The sequence below is a fragment of the Triticum dicoccoides genome, chromosome 4A, assembly GCF_002162155.2.
Source record: "Triticum dicoccoides isolate Atlit2015 ecotype Zavitan chromosome 4A, WEW_v2.0, whole genome shotgun sequence".
Lineage (NCBI taxonomy): Eukaryota > Viridiplantae > Streptophyta > Magnoliopsida > Poales > Poaceae > Triticum > Triticum dicoccoides.
In genome coordinates this window covers 292,967,342-292,987,116 of record NC_041386.1, presented here as the reverse complement: position 1 = coordinate 292,987,116, position 19,775 = coordinate 292,967,342, and the positions used below count along the sequence as shown (strand labels likewise).

Sequence of the window (19,775 nt, the reverse complement as noted above, 5' to 3'; positions counted from 1 at the left end):
TGCCGCACACAAGTCCTCGCATCTCGATGACGCACTCTCTAGTGCAGCACGCCTCTTAATCTCGATTGTCGTCAGATATCTGTCCTTCATGAATTTGATCTCCTTAGAGCCATCGTCTCCTCCCACCAGGGCCCCGTTCAATGCCTCTGCATCCTGACACGCTACCTGCTATCCATACTCCACACGGTGCACGCCTGGCTGACATCCACTAAATTAAAAAAACTCTAGCAGCTCGAGTTCTACCAATACTACGAAAAATATATGCCGTGATCCCAACTCCATGTATTTGTGCCCACACCACCGTTGTCCATCTCATGGTTTTACTCCTCTCTCCACACCCTCACCCTCTCTCGGTGCCATCTACCAGACAATCTGCTACTAGTGATTCGACTCCCACTGCTAAAAAGACTTTCGCTTGTGGTGGTTGATCTGTCGGAGGCCTCACTACACAACATCATCCAAGCCGGTTGCCCTGCCGTGGAGTGCTTGCTGCTTGTTTTCAGATTAGAAATCCGTATCCATTGTCTCCAAATAAAGTGGCCTCACCTTAAAAGCATTGGAATTTATTTTGAAGGACAACAACTCATCATCGAGGATGCCCCTTCACTTCAAAGGTTGCTCCTTGATTATTGTTATAAACCTTCACAAATAACTATCGTCTCTGCGCCTAAACTTGAGGCCTTGGGTTTAATTCGTGATCCGTTTGTACATCACGACATGGTGTTTGGCTCCACACTTATTCAGGTATTGTATATTATCATCTAAACTTTTGTAATCACAAGCTGTGTTTTTCATTTGTGCGCATACATTTTATATCATTTTGGAGTACACTTTGGATACTAATATTACGTTATATGCTCAATGAAGAGTTCATCCATTGATAGCCTATCAATGGTGTTGGATTCTGTGAAGATCTTATATATCGGAATGTTTAGTATTAATCCGAACAAAATTATTGGCTTCTCACGATGCTTTCCATGTCTGGAGAATTTAAAACAAAACAGAAGCTAGCCAACTTGCTCCCACGGTGATCCCTCGATGTCATGCATTCGCGACCGTCGGATCATCCTCGTTCTGAGCCTGGGGCGTCAGATCTTTACCTTTGGTAAATCTAATATTCACCTGTTGGTAAGTTTCTTTAGAGTATGACTGGTGGGCTCGTTTCTGGCATCTATCGACTGGGTGAAACGTCGCGCAGGTGCGAAAGGATTTTGGCCAATCCTCTCCTCGCGCGCGGCGTGCTTCGAGTGGGTTGTGGAACCCTAGACCCCTTTCCCCAATCCCACGGCCGCCTCCATCCTCCCGTGCTCCACCCCGAGCGTGCCCGGGCTCCGCCTCCTCCTCCACCATACCTTCTCTTCTCACTCTTCCTCCTGTCGCAGCCGCCTCCTCTTCTCCCTATCTTCCTCCTCCTCGCCCCACGCGACCCCTCTTGTGCCGCTCGTTCCACTTCGTTGCCGCCATAGATCGAGGAGGACGGCGCGATGACGACCATGATGCATCGGACATCCCAGATCGACGCCGCCATGGAAGCCATGAGAGCTGGCCGAGGAAGAGGGGGCAGGGCCGCAGGCCATGAAGGGCATGGCGGCTGCGGGCGGAAGCAGCATGGGTTGAAGGAGCGGCGGATGTGGGCGGGGTCAGAGGTGGGGAAGACTCGTCGGCTGGGCAACAGCAAGCGCCGGTGAGTGCAAGCATGCGTTTCCAGAAGCGTCCTCTCCCGCAAGGACGACGTCGTCGCCCTTGTAGGACCTCCTCCCATCCCTTTTGCTCCCCCTCCCCTGCCTCCTCACCTTGCCTTTGAGTCCGACGCAATGTAAGACAGCCCGCAGGCAAGCTCAAGCTGGAGGCGATGAAATCCCTCTCTTGTGCCAGAATCTAACTTCTTATTTGTGCAGTGTTCTTTTGCTTCTATGTACTGTACCATGGTTGTGCTCTGACCAGATCGTTCCCATTTGTTTTGCAGGTTCTACGATCTGTTGCATCTCTTTTCTTCTCGTTAAGGTTAGCTGCTCTATTTCCTAGGTACACGTGTATTATCGTTTATGTGGGTGCTTTCATGGTACTTCGTCTGCTGATCATTTTAATGTTCTGGATCTGGGGTGTGGCTGCAGGAGAGGGGAGGCGGCCAATGACAGGGAGAAGGAGCAGGCCGTCGAGGAGTGCAAGCAGAAGGGTAAGATGTGTATTTTTGTTCATATTTTTACAGATGATCTTGCTGTTTTGCAACATGTATTGCATTTCCAGGGATTATCCTTTTGCTTATTTAGTATTTCCTATGTTCTCTGAAGATTAATTTTGGCCCATACAGTTTTCGGTGACTGGAAGTCTGAAACTGATGACAGGGCATATTGTTTTGGTTATCAGTGGTTGGAGATATTGTGGCTTGATGTCCCTGGAGCAGTCAGACCCTTCCAAGATAGGTGAGCCTGATTTCTTCTGCAATTCTTCCACCACAGTACATGAAAAGGAATATGTTCTACCTATCGGCACCATTTCTTGTGGAGGATTGGTGCTTCCCCTTTATTTTGTCACACTTTTGTGTCCTTGAGTTCAGAATAGATTCACCTTTGTTCTGATTCTGCGCACAGGTCGAGCGACGGCGAGCACATCCGACGGCAACACACCCGTTCTTTCTCTCCCCATGCCGCCTCCTCCCTTCGGCCCTGATTCATCGGCGCGTGCAGACACCTTTCCTTCTTTGACTTCTCCCCTCTTTTTTGTAAAAGCAAAAAAGAAGCAGGAGCAAAAGGAAAGTGAGCACCATAGAAAGGATGATTATAAGCAAGCGACAAGAACAAGCCAATGGGCATGGGATTTTCAAGCGACAAGAACAAGCCAATGGGCATGGCATTTTATGAAAAATGAGCAGAGGTAATGTAATATTGTATTAGTCGAGACTTGAGGGTACTGTCTAAACAAAATGTATACAGTTGGCAAATAATTTAATGTACATACATAGTACATTATGTGATGTATAATGTTCAATTGGCCTCCCAATCATAGTATGGATATTTTCAATATGGGTGGCATTCAGGCTTAGTTAGTTTCCTCTCATTCTTGGCATCAGATGACATCCATAGGTGGGATCCATTTTCATATTAGTATATAGCCCTACTATTTAAATGGTTCCGATTGAATTTTTATGCTCTGAAATAAATAATTTCTCCAGCACCGGATTTATGTCGTCATGGATATATATTATTGGTCTTTTGGCCAATATATAGGTAAATGCATCGTTACCAACTGCTGGAAAAAAGTTTGTATTCAGCATGGTCAATCTAAATAGATGAGCGATGGAGATGGATATTTCTATGCTTTTTTAGAAGATGCTCTGAAGTTAATTGTTTGTGATGCTTATTTGTAATGCGTTTTTTGAAATAAAATTGGTTCTTCGCTGTGATTTTTTTAGACCTAGGTTCGTACATTATTGATGCGTGCATTGCTTATGAAGAACACAGCCGCAGCTGATGTATTCATGTGTCGTCCCTTCATATGGTACTATATTTAAATGTTCCTGGCCACTGCAGCTGCTACTTATCAACTTATAAACATTTGGTTTGCTCATGTGTCTTAGAACAACTTTTTTAGCACCTGTATGTGAAATAACAAGCATAGCATTCTCATTTATAGGACATTTATTATTTTCACTTTCATGTTAGAATGACTTTTGTTGTGCTATTTAAAACAACTGTGTTGAATAACACAGGGATACATAGAGCTAGCCAGTGCAAGCTTCTGGTTTGGTTGTTGTAAACATAATAAGGTCCCTACCATATGTGAAAAGAAGGAAATGTTGGTGTTAGCTGATGCACCACTTTCCTTTCATGATGTTATAGTTTGAATGGTTGCTCATGGGTTTTGTCTCGTGCAGAGACCAGGCGTGGGACTAGTGCTTGGTAGCAGCAGCGATTCCTTCAGGCATTTCGATTCCAGTAACCACAAGTTCTAGGGAAGATGTATGTTTCCTACTAAAGGGTTTGAGTTTGAGAGGCACAGAAGAAGTTACAAGTGTTGCAGCTTATTTGGCTTTATAGTGACATGTATCGACAAACGATTGTTATATTCAGTATGCTAGGGTGTGTCCTATTTATCATGCAGATTCTGTATTAGGTGCTCGATAGAGGTAACAAAAGCTAACAGAGATCAGAATATATTTTTACTTATATTTTTGTCTTTCTTTTAGTTCTGTGTAGTCTTTATTTACCATGTAATGATTAGTTTGAATGCTTATAGTGGTGATTCTTTCCCTATAAATTTGTTGGGTAGATTATAATTCCGTTACTTGATTTAGGATAGTATATGGTTCTATGATACAGGATTTAGAGGAACATATATGGGATTTAGTTTTTCAGGTCACACCTGTCCCATATTCTTTTACTTTCCCTATTGATTTTAGCTTGCAATTGAGTAAGATGCAGGTTGGGAATTCTCCCTTGTGTGTCAGAATCTGAAGTATTTGACCATTTGGGTTCACTTCTATCATGTTTTGTATCCTTCCTCTATTTTAAGATTTACGAGGCACATGCAGGTTAGTTGTTGTTTCAAACATGTCAATGAAAGGTAATAATGTTAAAATTGGTTCCCCAAGGGCCAAGGTGGTGATGATTACTTTGTGCTTCTTTTCCTACTTGTTCTAAAAATGATCCTTCTGGGTGATGTTGATTTAGGTTTTTGTGGTCGTGTCATACACCAATTACCGTCGAGATGGGTAATGGTATGGGAATGGGCTCCAAGGATGTGAAAATGGTCTGGAAGACAGAGTTAGCAGCGACATGTGTCCTCAAGTAATTTCTTGCCAAAGGTATGCTATAGATACAACCAGCTTCAGAGACATGCCTAGGTAGCTCTCCTATACGGGTTCTTGTTGATCTTTGTTGGTTAAAATATGCGTTGCTGTGACCTTGAGAACATTTTTTTATCTTATTACTGCAGTTTTGTTTTTTCACTGAAACATATAGTGGTTAGTGTTGTTAATCCATACATAGCCATATTTGTAGGTTGATGTTATCATATCTTTCATTCAATATCTTGTGCAAAGTTACATGCGTATTTTTCTTTCTTTAGGCCGTCCACCCGTTTGATTTCTGGACCCATATTTTAATGGTTCTCTTGCAGGTGATGTGAAGGTTAGCTACTGTGATCAAGGAAATAACATGTATCTGTGTGGTTTGTTCCTGCTGTTGATCGGTCGTTGCTGCATTTAAGGTATGTTGTGCCCGGTGCTACTTAATGCTATATAAAACCTATAGCTGTACATAAAACGCCTTGATATGCAAATAACCCAGTTAAAATAAATGGGTTGCGCCATCTAGCATTACATGACGACATGCCAAACACTTTGCCACCTAGGATAGTCTATATTTGTATTTCATTCAGTTATCTCATATTTCCAGTAAAAAAAACTCTTCGCTTTGGGGTTTTGGAATAATCTTCAGGAAGTTGGTGACAAGTTAGTAGAACTTATAGAAATGCCGCTTTCATTAGACAATGACATGCCAAAGACGCCACTGCCTAAGGTAGTCTTTGGACTTAAGCTATGTACAATAACAAGATTTGTCGCTTCAGTTTTTAGAATAATCATTGATAAGTTGGTTAAGAATTAGAGCTAAAGTTACACTCATGAGTAGTATTTGTTGTACAAACATCCAGTTAATTCTTGAGATACAATAGAGACACTATATTAGTACTACTTTAGTCAAATACATTGTCCACTGGTTGTTGTAGTGAAATGTCGCTCTAGCTATTAATTTACAGAATTGTAGAAAATAGCCCCTACGGAATTACAAAGAGCGAGAATAAGGAAGCTGGCAAACTTAGTGCTCCATGGTATTTCAGTAGAAAGGAAATAGAAGAGAGTTCTCCGTCTAAGAGGGATGACATTGATTTAAAGAAAGAGACTTGCCTTCGGAAATCGTATTTGCACTTATCTACAAGATTTGGGGATGCGGCTCAAAGTGTAAGATATTTTATGTCCTTCTATGCATTTATCGATACTGTAGCCTGTTGGCTGACTGTCCCTTACTTATCCAAAAACATTGAGTTCTGCTACTTACCCAACCAGATGTTAAATATTTCAAAATGCGTCTTTATATTGTCATTGTATCGTAATTGCTTCTCCTGATGTGTTTTTGTTTTACACCAGCATATATTTGGTCCAGAGATATTCAATTGTTTGTCTGATAAGATAATATTTTACTTCTTTATGCAGCACTCTTATGGCAAGCACATTTTTTCTGGATGAACTGCTGGTTGGTTTTTTTCTCCATAAATACGATAAATTATCATATCATATGAAATGTTAAGATATACTGAAAATATGCCCTGTATGATGGTGGTCTGGCATTTTAGAATTGTTTTGGGCAATTCATGTTTGTATGCATTTTTTCTTTTGGCCCTTGAAGGCATCTTTAATAGTTTGCAATTGCGATAGAAATTGCTGTGCTCGTATCTTTAGTTTTTATTACAATTGGTCGAGCTACAACGAGTGCGTCTGATTCCAACTCATCAAGGTGAGCTCCCTCTTTTATTCTTCTCAGGTAATGAGGCGTCAGTGTAGGCCCAATCTTTTTGTTTGTTGCTTTGAAGAGTGTTGTCATGTTGTGGAAAGGCAACATGTGCTTGATATGTGGAGTTGGTGTTGAGCCTGGCGGTAGTAGACAGGGAAGGCACCCATCTCACTTTATCTTGAGAGTTGATTCATATCTTTTTTCTTGACCTGATTGAGTTCCTTATATGCAAGGATAAAGAAGAAGGGGCATTGTCGTGGTTGTTGCTTAAGGTGTTGGTCATGAGCTGATTGCCAGGACTGATGACAAGAACGGAGAGCAGGATGAGTATGTCAACATGATGTTCCTTGATGTTGGCCTTCTTTTATAAAGTTCACATGCAACTCTCCTCCATGGTTAGAAATAACTAATTTAAACGTTTTGTTTCTTTGGTGGTTACTCATTTCTCTTACCGTTGTTGTATCAAAACAATTGTATTTTCGTTGATGGCCACTTGGGCTCATTTTCGAGGAGAATGAGATGTGGAATAAACTACTCTAAAATGGTTGGTTCCCTTAAGACAATTTATTAGCTAACTAATTTTGGCTGCTGGTGCACATGATACAATTGTGCTTTGTTGTTGCCATCTTGCATTTTATGTGAGCTTAAACAGACAATCAATTAAACTTTTACTAAGTTCTTACCGTATGTATTTGCTCAAACACAGTTACTGAAAAAATTCAAATATTTTTAGCAAGTACATGGTTTTAAATGGGACTCGGTGCCATTTAGCGCGATGGGCAGTGTTATAGAAATATAATTTTTTGGTGCAACAGTTATACACTCTTTTTTCAAACTTGGATTTCACAATGTGATAGACATTTTCAAAAGAGTATGGTTTAATATATGGGTTTTCTACAACAAGTACTGAATATGTCCTTGCAAAAGAAACTATTTTCATCCACAACATGTTTTTAGCGGCTCAACGGATAAGAAATCGCACTGGTCTGCGGCTGAGGAAATGCCTTTGTCACCCAACTGAGGAACCGAGAAAGAAAGGAAAGGGATAGACATTCTCTGCTGGATCCGTCCACTGCTGCTTCATATTCAACTCGGTCCACAGGCATCGCTCTATGTGGGTTGGGCTAAATAACATATGATCTATCCTAATACCTCCTCATCCCTATATCTATGTATGTTCACAACAAAGACATGTTTTTTTCCTTAGGTTTCTTATCTTTTTCCTTCTTTTTTTCAGGTATGGACTATCATAATACCTTCCAATCCCTATATCTCCGTATATGCACAACAAAGACATGTTTTTTCCTAGGTTTCTTATCTTTTTCCTTCTTTTTTTGCAGGAAAAAGATGCACGGTCAGGTTTCTCATCATGATAACCATGTTTTCAAACTTGCTAAAAAAATACAACCATGCCAACTTTACTCTCTCATCATAGTGGTCATATTTTCAAACTGAACATATTCATATTATGCAAAGTTTTTCTTTTCCTAGACTATTATTTAACAACGTAATAAACATGTTTAAAAATAGCATGATTTAGTTGAAGGTTCTTGCAGCATGAAACTATTTTCATCGACAACATGTCTTCAGCAGGTCTCTGCGCCATTTGGCGGAACGGGTCAACTAGTTTTTATATAGAGGTGATTCTTTCATGCACATTGAAAGCTCATATATATTGTACTAGAATTACCGTTCGGCTGTCGCTCTATTGACATACTCTTTTTTTAGACATTAACTATTTTCAATCTTCATGTCTACGTAGGCAGCAACACATGGAGAAAATCATAACCAATTGGTGGTGTAATAAACACCGGAATTTTCTCAGTTCTCATGACATTCGTTTGAGGACAATAACGATGGAAGGTTATGCATCCAATCAGGCAAACAGAGACTTCGTCACATTCTTTCTATTGAATGCGAGGTTACTATTGTCCATGGGGCTTAAGTTTTTCAACAAGAAATTTCTCACAGATGGATATGTTGGACAGCAAAAAAAGAAGATTCGGGTCGACAAATGGGCTTATGAACGTGCTCGGCTTCTATTTACAACAACTTGTCGTTATATGCGAGTAAACTTTTTGGCATAGGATGTTGATTTTATGGATCAGACCGACCCATTTATTTGTGACTGCCAAAAATAGTGGTTGGGTTAGATGTTATTGCCATGCGTGTTCAGTCTGGATTTTGTCTAAACCTGATGAACAATTAATCCTTGGGCTTTTGTACTGTTTATAAGCTTGAGTTAGATATTGTTGCCCTTTTCAACTCGGCTGCGACTGTCATATTTTATTTGAAACAAGGCAAATGGCTTGTCATTTCCTTATAAAGATAGAAATATTGTAACAAATCCTAATCAAGGGAAATAACATCACTCTCGCCAGCTGCTTGAGCTCGCTGTGCATTACATAACCCAAGTGATTAGCCCCCACCCGCACACACAAACTTATTTTGAACTAGCACACCAAATGGGATGTACATTTTCATAAGAAAGGCTGCATGGCCTTGACATATTTGGATTCTGACATTTGGGACCCACGAGGAAAACGCCTATCCAAGGTGGTGTCCACTTACTAGTCAACAAACGATTCTGCCTACCAGCCGTTGGATTGACATCCAACATCTGTCGTGTATCTTCTATCTCTTGTCTTCTTCCTCCAGCCACCCAAACCAAACCACCCCATTGGCTATGCCTGCTCCCGCCTCCCGTGGCTGGCTACGCCTCCGCCGCCCTACCGTACCCTCAAATGTTGGCCAGTCCATCACTCTCTTCCCCCACACGTCATGTTATTCTCCGGTGACATCAGCCCCAACATGCACCCGCACCTGAACCAGTCAACTCTCAAAATCCCCTTCACCTGCGACTAGACTGTCACATCTTCCATGGCTCCTGTTCGTTCCGATCCGAGGCCTCGCCGTCGTCCTCTACCTTGGTTCCTCGCCGTGCGCGGTGCGCCGCCGTCTGGCGTTGTCAACGTGGTCAACAACCGAGAGGAATAAGGAGATGAATATTCGTGGAGAGGATGACAGTATGGACCCACTAGGGTCATGGCAGTACGCAAGCAATTGCCTCGTTATTACAAGCCCAAAAAATGTTTCCTCCTAATGGTTGGACATCTGGGTCCCACACCATTGTCAACGTAGTCAATAAACGAGAGAATTACACAATGAGCGGCTGACACTAGGGACCCAGCAGGTCGTACAGTTGTTATTTACTTTTTTTTCAGGAACAAGTAGTTGTTATTTACTAGTTTTAGAGACGGATCAGGGTTACAATGGGGCTGTGTGGGGCTGTGGCCCGTCTAGCCTAGGTTTTATTTTATGTTTACCACATGATGAGTCAGTTGTGTTTTTTCTTGCTGAAAATGGCTAGCCCAGTTCTACTTTTTTAAAAGAAATACCCAACGGAGGCCTACTTGCTTTCTTAGACGTGCTGGGCTGCAAATCTTTCAAGACGAGAGCAATGTATTCGCTTGCCCAAAAAATGAAGTAGTAAGAAATGGAATGTAAATTTTAAAAACACAGCAAACCGGTAATTAGTTTCGAATATCGTTTTTTAAGAATTTGACATTCTGAATTAATTTTTTTGCGGGGAAAATTATGCTGGATTTTAAGTTGATATAAATTTATTATTTTTAAATTAGTTTGAACGTGATTCAAAATTTCGGGATTAAAAATAGTTCAGACCGTACCGAAATATGAAAAATTGATTGAATTTTTAACCGTGGCCAGAATATGGGCTGTAATGGTAACAAAAAGAATATGGGTTTCAAAAAAATACTTAAGAATTAGCCAATGGGCTATACATTTATTAGCAATAATGGAAGATGGGTTGTATTCTATTTTCCACATATTTGAGGCTGACTTGTGGGCCTACTAGGTTGACGCGTACACTTTCCTAAAAAAAGGTTGACGCGCAGGCAAGGCCGTGTCAACTTAGTCAACACACGAGAGCAGTTACTGTTGGATGTCCATCCAATAGCCATCATGCTTCTTCATCTCTGCTCTTCCTGCTCCAGCCGCTCAAACTAGTGCCGGCAGGACTGCGTGCTCCCTCCTCCCGTGGCCGGCTGTGGTGCCGCGCGGGCCTCCCCGCCCCACCCTACTCCCATCGCTGGCCTGGCCATCCCTCTACTCACCCACACATGCTGTTATTGTCCGGCGACGGCAAATGAACCAGTAAACCCTCGTACTCCCCTCCACGTGGGAAACCACTGCCAAGTCTTCCCTGGCTCCATGTTGTTCTCTTCCTAGGCCTCGCCATCATCGACCGCCCTGGTGCTCTCGGCGTGGCATGGTCAATGTGGTTAAAGAACGAGTTCCATCGGAAGAGGACTGTACGTGGAGATGCTGACAGTGGGGTCCACGGCCGCATGCAAGGAAGTGCCTCCTTATTACACGCAAAATAATGATTCCTCCACCTGACAGCAGGGACCCACCGGACGGGCCTCTGTATTTCGCGAAAAACGTTCCTCTCATTAAAAGCTCGGACCCACCAACTATATCTTCACACGCAAGGAAGTGCCTCCTTATTACGCACAAAAAATGAATACCCCCTGCTAGCTGGCACCCACCATAGTTGGAGGCTGACGCGGACGGAGGGCTTTGCCAGCTTAGTCAATAGGAACGATTCTAGCTCTAGTGACCGTACGATGTCCATCCAACGGCTGTAATGCTTCGTCAACCTGTGGTCTTCTTTCTCCAGCCGCCCAAACCAGCACTGGTCATGCCGCGTGCTCTTGCCTCTCGTGGTCGGCTCTGTTGCCGCGCAGGCCTCATCGCCCCACCCTACTCCCATCGCTGGCCTGGGCATCCCTGTACTCACCCAGACCTCCTGTTATTCTCCGGCAACGGTAGCCTCACACTGCAGCCCTACCAGTAAACCCTCGTACTCCCCTCTGCATGGGAAACAACTGTCGATCTTCCCCGGCTCTGGGTCATTCCCTTCCTAGGCCTCGCCGTCGTCCACCGCCTTGGTGCTCTCGCCACGGCGTGGTCAACGTGGTCAAGGAACGACTTACATAGGAAGAGGACTGTATGTGGAGAGGCTGACAGCTGGGTCCATGGTCGCAGCAAGGAAGTGCCTCCTTGTTACGCGCAAAATAATGATTCCTCCACCTGGCAGCGGGGACCTACCGGAAGGGCCTATGTATTTTACGAAAAAAATGTTCCCCCCCGACAGCTGGGACGTACCAGCTATATCTTCGGACGCAAGGAAGTGCGTCCATATTAGGCGCGAAAAAAATTAATCCTTCCCCTGAGAGCTTGGACCCACCATCAATAACTTCACATGCAAGGAAGTGCCTCCTTATCCTCCCTGAATGCCGGGACCCACCTGGTCGAAGCATATGTAGCGTTGTCATTCTAGTCGCGAACGTGTACATAAATACTGGCCGATCGGTCTCTCTACAACGATGAACCGTGGCCGAGCAAGCAACCGCACGTGTAGTAGTAGAGCCCCTGACGTAGCAGTTCAGGCAGTCCCTTCTAAACCGTGTACACGTACATACAACCACATGCCAAAAAATATGTCCACATACGTACATACGGGCGGGGTCTTGAATGCCTACTCGCGCATACGTACAGCCAGGGCTCGTGTACATGGAGAGGCAACGGACGGCAGCAACGGCGTCCTGTTCATCGGAAGCCAACCAGTTGGGTCAGAATGGAGAAACTGTGTCGTGTTCATCGGGAGGCAACGGAATGCATCGTGTTCATCGGGAGGCAATGGAATGCATCGTGTTCATCAGGAGCCAATCGGCTTGGACGGAACAACCGAGACGGGGTCTGGCGTATCGCAGTACGGAGGAAACGGCCTTCTGTTCGACCGGATACTGTCGAAATGACATCCTGTTCATCGAGAGGGGCCTGAAGTACCGCAAAACAGAGGAACAAACTTGTGTTGAAGCACTACGGTCGAAACGGGGGTCCTGTTCATTGGGAAGGGTGTGGCGTACCGCAAAACGGGACTCCACGGGCTACTGTTCACCGACCATCGACTTCCTCCAGCCTCCACCTGCACTGTTCATCCACCGCGTCTTCCTCCTTCGTCCACCAATTACTGTTTATCCACGGGCTACTATTCATCCAGCCCTCCACTGGCTACTGTTCAACTAGCCCTCCATGGGGTCCTGTTCATCCACCCCAACCACCTCAGCTGTGGCGGCCTCCTCTCGGGGTCCTATTCATCCAGCGGCAACGACCTACTACCACGGGATCCTGTTCATAGAACCCCCATAGGGAACTGTTCATCCAACCCTAACCACGTACGTCTCGACTTGTTCAACCAACCCCCACATTCACTGTTCATCAAGAGGCAGCAGGTTCGATAGGCTTCAGTAAGCAGCACCAGCGATCGATCACTCGGGTTTAGTTAGCAGCAATAGCGAAGGAATTGCTCTAGTTCAGTTAACAACCAAGGGATCGATCGCTCGGGTTCAGTAACGTAGCTAGTGCAATCGCTCGGGTTCAGTAAGCGAACACCTCGCTCAGGTTCAGTTATAGCCCAACACCTCGCACATTCGCGCGTATGTGTACAAGACAAACGCGCAATCCTTTCGTGCATCGCTCGGTCCCGACCACCCACCATAAGCGGGAACTCCCCGAAAATCTCCTCGCCCTCGCTTCTACCACAATTTTTCCATCATGGACGGCCCAAAGAATGTCATGCAGGTGCATCCGTGGCCCGCCCAGGACGAAAAGCCCATTTTCTGTCATGATTTTTTGTCACAATTATCGTCATAGAAGTGTCATAAGCATGATAAAAAATATTTTGTTCGGCCCAAAATTTCACCGATGTGTCTTTTTTTTATAGTGATGGACCTGACAAGAGCTCGAGCAAGGGCTATAGAAACTAAGGTGAACTCGCTCCTCTTCGAACTAGCATTTTGCACATGTGAGACAGTGCTACTACCTCAAGCGTAAACCCTATGTGTGATCAGGTACTTAGAGGGAAGCAACAAAGCCACTACATCCAACGGACGAGCTAGTGAGGACGCCAAATACAAGGACCATGAGAAGGAGCTGCCAGGAGTCTACAACCACCAGACGACTGGCCTGGACCGGACATCCCACGCCTGGAGCGTCAGCCAGTCAGACCAAGGCCCAGCTAGCGAGGACTCCAGCGGCCGGACGACCGACAAGGACCGGACATCCAACACCTCCCAGCGCCTGGATGTCCGACACCTCCCAGCGCCCGGACGACCGTTGTCACCCAACAGAAGGGAAATTATCGGAAGTCCAAAGTCACTGGATGACCGACGACCGGACGGCCGACCGCCTTCGGAAGTCTGACGCCGCCTGATCTGAGTCGGAATGTCGGACGTCCAACTGCTCCTAGATGTCCGGACCCTCACGAGCCACCGGACATCCGGTAGCTACCGGACGACCGACGCCTGTCTGTGCACAGTGTGTTGGGCCTAGGGCCATATACCCCTTTCGCCCACCTAGACTATATATACTCCTCATCCTCCCTCTTATTAGGCTTAGCATTGATTTAGCTCATTTGAGAGATACAGCTGTGCCCATCCACTTGTTACCCTCTCCACGAGAGACTGAGGCCCCTCCGAAGAAGATCCCCCAAGTGGATTCAAGGTCCCTCACGGGAAGATCCTTCGTGGATTCAAGGCATCCTCACGGAGATGAACTAGTTACCCTTTGTATCATCCTTTGTTGACTTTGGATTGTGTATCTCTATGTGTATTCTGATCTAGCACATGTGTGATCGTTCCTTGTTGATTTGAGTGTTACCTTTCGTTCCCCTCGTGTTTCCCCCTCGTGTTCTTCGTGGGAATCCCCTCCATTCGTGAAAGGATGGCCTAGATTGGGTTAGCCCCGCATCAAGTTTGAGGGGTAATTTCTGCTGCGGCCAAACAGACACCGTATTTGTGTAACATCCCAAAATTCTAAATTTTGGAATGTTGTATTAAATACATAGATTTGATTGATTGTCTGAAAGTGAATGAATTCAAAACTTTTTGAAAGTTAAATGAGAGGGAATAAAAGGACTTTCCCAAACTTTCATATCTGCTTTCTGATCTCCATGAATTCAAATTATTTTCAAATACGAAACCCTTGAGCGAAGATGATATGACTTCTTCCATTTAAATTAAATGAAATGGTATTTGAAAATAATTGAATTTCATTTGGAAATATTTCAATTCATAAACTTCATGCAGCTCAATGATTTTCATGAGAGAAGATAAAATGACCTTTTCAAATTATATGAAATATGAGTTGGGAGTTTCAAAGAATTAAATTCAAAGTTTTTTTGAATTTATTTTCAATTTGGAGTTATTTGAGTTTTATTCAAATTATTTTTCTCCAAAAATAAAATATATGGAAATTAGGGTAACATGATTCCCTACAACAGAAAATTGGAGAGAAATAAATTTGAAATCATTTTGATATTTTTAAAATGATTTTTATTGGATTTTATTAGACCAGTAGCACTCTTTGAATTATCTAAATTTGTGTGGATTTTATTTGGCATTATAAAAATGTTCAACTTGTAGAAAATATTCTTTTGAAAATTACGATATATAATATACCTATATAAAGTTTTATTTTTATTTTCGTTTTTTTGTTTATCGCATTCTGTATAAAAAAAAACTGCACGCGCGCCTGAAGCTAACTGTCGCCCACGTGCGCATCATAGTACCAGCGGGCGCCCTATTTTTTCCTTTATCCTATATGGGCCAGGCCTAGCCAGCCTTTTCAGTTTTTTTTTCTTAGGCCGAATTTTCCAAAAAAAAAACTGCACCGCGCAGCCGGCCGGCCGAAGGCTTTAGGCCCATCCGTCTCTTTTCTTCTCTGTTTCGTATATTTTCGTCTACGTTTAGTCCCACATTGCCTAGCCTTTGACCTCTAAACCTCTTTTCCACCAATAAATATAGAACCATAGAGCCTCCAAAAATCATCCGATTCGGGTTAAATCAATATTTTGGTTTGACTAGATTCATTTAAGAAAAATATATTTCTACTCTCCGGCGCGACTTCTAGAAATTTTCTCTTCTCTTCAAAGTCATCTTTTGTCTGCCTTATAAAGGTATCTTTCTTTGTTTTTTTTTTCTTTTTCTTCTTATACTTTCGTATTTTTTTACTAACACGATAAAATAATTAGATTATCAATTAGTCTACGTATTTATACATTAGACCCTAGCCCGTAGCTATTTTTTTCTTCCGTAAAATAGCTTGGCCCTGATTTTTCAAATAGCCATAACTTTTTACTCGTTTGTCCAAATCCAACGAAACCAACGCCCACTTCTTCGTTATGATCCCCTCTATCCAGTAATCCAATCCAAACATGTTTTTGAAATTTTCAAATTTCGAATTTTGTTCAGATTTATATTCAAACTTTTTTTGAACATAACTTGAGTTTCGTAGCTCCGTTTGAGTTGATTCTTTTTGCAAATCGAAGCTCTTAACCTAAACTTTCTGATAAGGCCAAATTCACATAATTTTGGTACCGTTAGAAATTGTTTTATGTTGCAAGAGTTATTTGCTTGGTTTGATGTTTTCCGAATCGTCATCTTCGTTCTTTCTGATCTTTTGAGTGATTGCTTATGTGTGGTTACTATTGCTTGCTTACGATAGATTGACCGGAGTGTGACGATTAGAGCTATCAAGATTTTTGAGTGCGAATCATCTTCATCAACATTGCAGGAAAGTTCACACCTTGATCATACCCCCCTTTCATACCCAGTTTTATTGCATTAGATCAATCCTCAAACATTGCATGATTAGGATCTAATTAAATTGTGGGATGGGAAGTAGTTGAGGTAGTACCTATTACCTGTTTGTTATCAAACCCTTGGGAGTTACTATTACGTTATGCTTATAGTGCCATGCTATGCTCGTAGACGTGGATTGGGTTTTGAGAGTATCCATGACCGATGTGAGATTGTTAATTAATGGTTTACTTAAGGTGGCAACTTAAACACACATCTGGGTGGATTGAGGTACCTGGTTATTCCAGGATTGCCTATCTAGGCACCTGGGTAGACCAGGATTGTCTGTTTTTTTATGGACCGCCACCCAGGCTCAAAGGGATCATGAGATTATTTATACTAAAAACTTCCGTGTGCAGCCACAAGCTATTATGGGCTCTACCATAGTTGATTAAGTCGTGTGAACTCTTACAGTGGTAGACTAGCAGATGTAGGGGTTGTAGGTGGTATGGTCTACCCATCGTAAGGTGCAAACGCTTCTGAAAGACTATGTCTCGGTCATCCGTTTCTCAAACACCATGTAGTACGAGAAATCCAACGGAGGAGATCGAGTCTTGTTGGGAAAAGTGCGCAAACATCTGCAGAGTGTATAAACTAATCATGATTAGCCGTGTCCCCGGTTATGGACGTTTTGAGTATCTAGTACTTGGATTATCATGTGAATCTCATCACGTTACTTTAAATTAAGTTTGTTGGGTTTAATGATGTTATTTAATTGGGATTGAGAATGCTGTCAACCATTCTCAATGTTCAACAACCACCATGATAGTTAAATAAAATTTATTCCTTTGTAGTAGGAAAAAATTGGCTTTTCGCAAAAACCTATACCATAGAGCTTTTCCACCAGCCAAATATGCATGTAGTGATAGCCTTTATTCATCATTCTCTATGGTGTGAATTTGCCAGTACATTCAATGTACTGACCCTTTGTGGCTGCAACGTCTCATGTTGCAGGATTTCTTACGACGAGTAAGTGATACGTTAGGGTTACGATTTCTACACTCAACTTTGCCGTTGGTGTTGATGGGAATCCACAACCTTGTTACTTCCGCTATTTTGGATTGAGGTAATAGTGTTTACGTTACTTATACATGTGATTTACCTCTGTCATAAATCCTCGAGTACTGTGTGTGTCAGCATACCGATCCAGGGATGACACTTAAGCACAGAGACTTGATCCATTCGGGTCGGGTCGCTACAATTTGGAACCATAAATTTCAAAAGAAAGCATTCGCAGGTGAATTGAAGAACACATAGTCCATTCATAATAGTTAACCATGGCTACAGAGGTCGGTCATCGCTACATTTATACTACAATGCGATACCGCCATACCCTAACTAGGATAAATCGGAGCTCACCCGACCACTCCCGGTGTAGCGGCGACCCTGCGGCGCCAACGCTCACTCGTCGTTGTCGGAGTCGAAGGAGACAAGCGCCATGCGGACTGCTTCTCATGGAACTCACGGTCTGCGGCAAAATCCTGCTCGAAGAGGAGGTCCTTGAGCTCGTCGTCTCGCTGATAACGCGCGTCCTTGATACGTCCATTTTGCATCATGATTTTATATCAATATTTATTGCATTATGGCTGTTGTTACACATTATATCACAATACTTATGCCTTTTATCTCTTACTTTATAAGGTTTACATGAAGAGGGAGCATGCCGGCAGTTGGAATTCTGGACTAGAAAAGGAGCAAATATTAGAGACCTATTCTGCACAACACGGAAAGTCCTGAAACTTCACGGAGAATATATTTGCAATATATAAAAAATATTGGGTAAAGAAAGCACCAGAGGGGGGCCACCTGCCAGCCACAAGGGTGGAGGGCGCGCCCCCGTCCTTATGCCCCCCCTAGCAGGCCCCCGATGCCCATCTTCTACTATATGGTGTGTTTTGACTTGGAAAAAATCGCAGGAAGCTTTCGGGATAAAGCACTGCCGTCTCGAGGCGAAACTTGGGCAAAACAAATCTAGGGCTTCGGTGGAGCTGTTCTGCCGAGGAAACTTCCCTTTGGGAGTGGGAAATCGAAGACATCGTCATCACCAACGATCCTCTCATCGAGAGGGGGTCAATCTCCATCAACATCTTGACCAGCACCATCCACTCTCAAACCCTAGTTCATCTCTTGTATCCGATCTCTGTCTCAAAACCTCAGATTGGTACATGTCGGTTGCTAGTAGTGTTGATTACTCCTTGTAGTTGATGCTAGTTAGTTTATCCGGTGGAAGATTATATTTTCAGATCCTTAATGATAATTAATACTCCTCTTATTATGAACATGAATGTGCATTGTGAGTAGTTACATTTGTTCCTATAGACATGGGAGAAGTCTTGTTATAAGTAATCATGTGAATTTGGTATTCGTTCGATATTTTGATGAGATGTATGTTGTCTTTCCTCTAGTGGTGTTATGTCAACGTCGACTACATGACACTTCACCATTGTTTGGGCCTAGGGGAAGGCATTGGGAATTAATAAGTAGATGATGGGTTTCTAGAGTGAGAGAAGCTTAAGCCCTAGTTTATGCGTTGCTTCGTAAGGGGCTGATTTGGATCCATATGTTTCATGCTATGGTTAGGTTTAACTTAATTCTTCTTTCGTAGTCCAGATGCTTGCGAGAGGGGTTAATCATAAATGGGAGGCTTGTCCTAGGAATGGCAGCACCCAAGCATCGGTCCACCCACATATCAAATTATCAAAGTAACGAACGTGAATCATATGAGCATGATAAAAACTAACTAGACAGTAATTCCCATGTGTCCTCGGGAGTGCTTTGCTTTATATAAGAGTTCTTCCAGGCTTGTCCTTTGCTACAAAAAGGATTGCGCCACCTTGCTGCACCTTATTTACTTTTGTTACTTGTTACCCGTTACGAATTATCTTATCACACAATTATCTGTTAGCAATAGTTTCAGTGCTTGGAGAAAATACCTTGCTGAAAACCGCTTGTCATTTCCTTCTGCTCGTTGGGTTCGACACTCTTACTTATCGAAAGGAATATGATAGATACCCTATACTTGTGGGTCATCAAGAGTCTTTTCTAGCACCATTTCCGGGGAGTGAAGCGCCTTTGGTAAGTGGAATTCGGTAGGGAAACATTTATATAGTGTGCTGAAATTTACTATCACTTGTTACTATGGAAAATAATCCTTTGAGGGGCTTGTTCGGGGTATCTTCACCTCGACCGGAAGAGAAAAGAGTTGCTCCTCAACCTACTGCACCTACTGAAAATATTTGTTATGAAATTCCTTTGGGTATGATATAGAAACTGCTAGCTAATCCTTATGCAGGAGATGGAACATTACATCCCGATATGCACCTAATCTATGTGGATGAAGTTTGTGGATTGTTTAAGCTTGCAGGTATGCCCAAGGATGTTGTCAAGAGGAAGGTCTTCCCTTTATCTTTGAAGGGAAAGACATTGACATGGTATAGGCTATGTGATGATATTGGATCATGGAACTATAACCGATTGAAATTGGAATTTCATCAGAAGTTTTATCTTATGCATCCGGTTCATCGTGATCGGAATTACATAT

At 43.1% G+C, this 19,775-nt stretch overlaps 1 long non-coding RNA gene across 15 annotated transcripts; it reads left to right on the top strand.

The window, feature by feature from the left end:
- The first annotated feature begins 1,245 nt into the window (after positions 1-1,245).
- On the top strand, positions 1,246-8,803 carry LOC119285803. 15 transcript variants are annotated; one of them, XR_005139868.1, is made up of 9 exons: positions 1,246-1,684; positions 1,967-2,004; positions 2,115-2,176; positions 2,368-2,423; positions 2,592-2,874; positions 3,875-4,804; positions 5,119-5,208; positions 6,212-8,149; positions 8,272-8,803. It is a non-coding gene; the product is annotated as an uncharacterized LOC119285803 (long non-coding RNA). The 15 variants fall into 15 exon arrangements; XR_005139860.1 differs by having other exon boundaries at positions 5,119-5,959; XR_005139864.1 differs by having other exon boundaries at positions 5,119-6,251; positions 6,540-8,149.
- Positions 8,804-19,775: the final 10,972 nt, after the last annotated feature.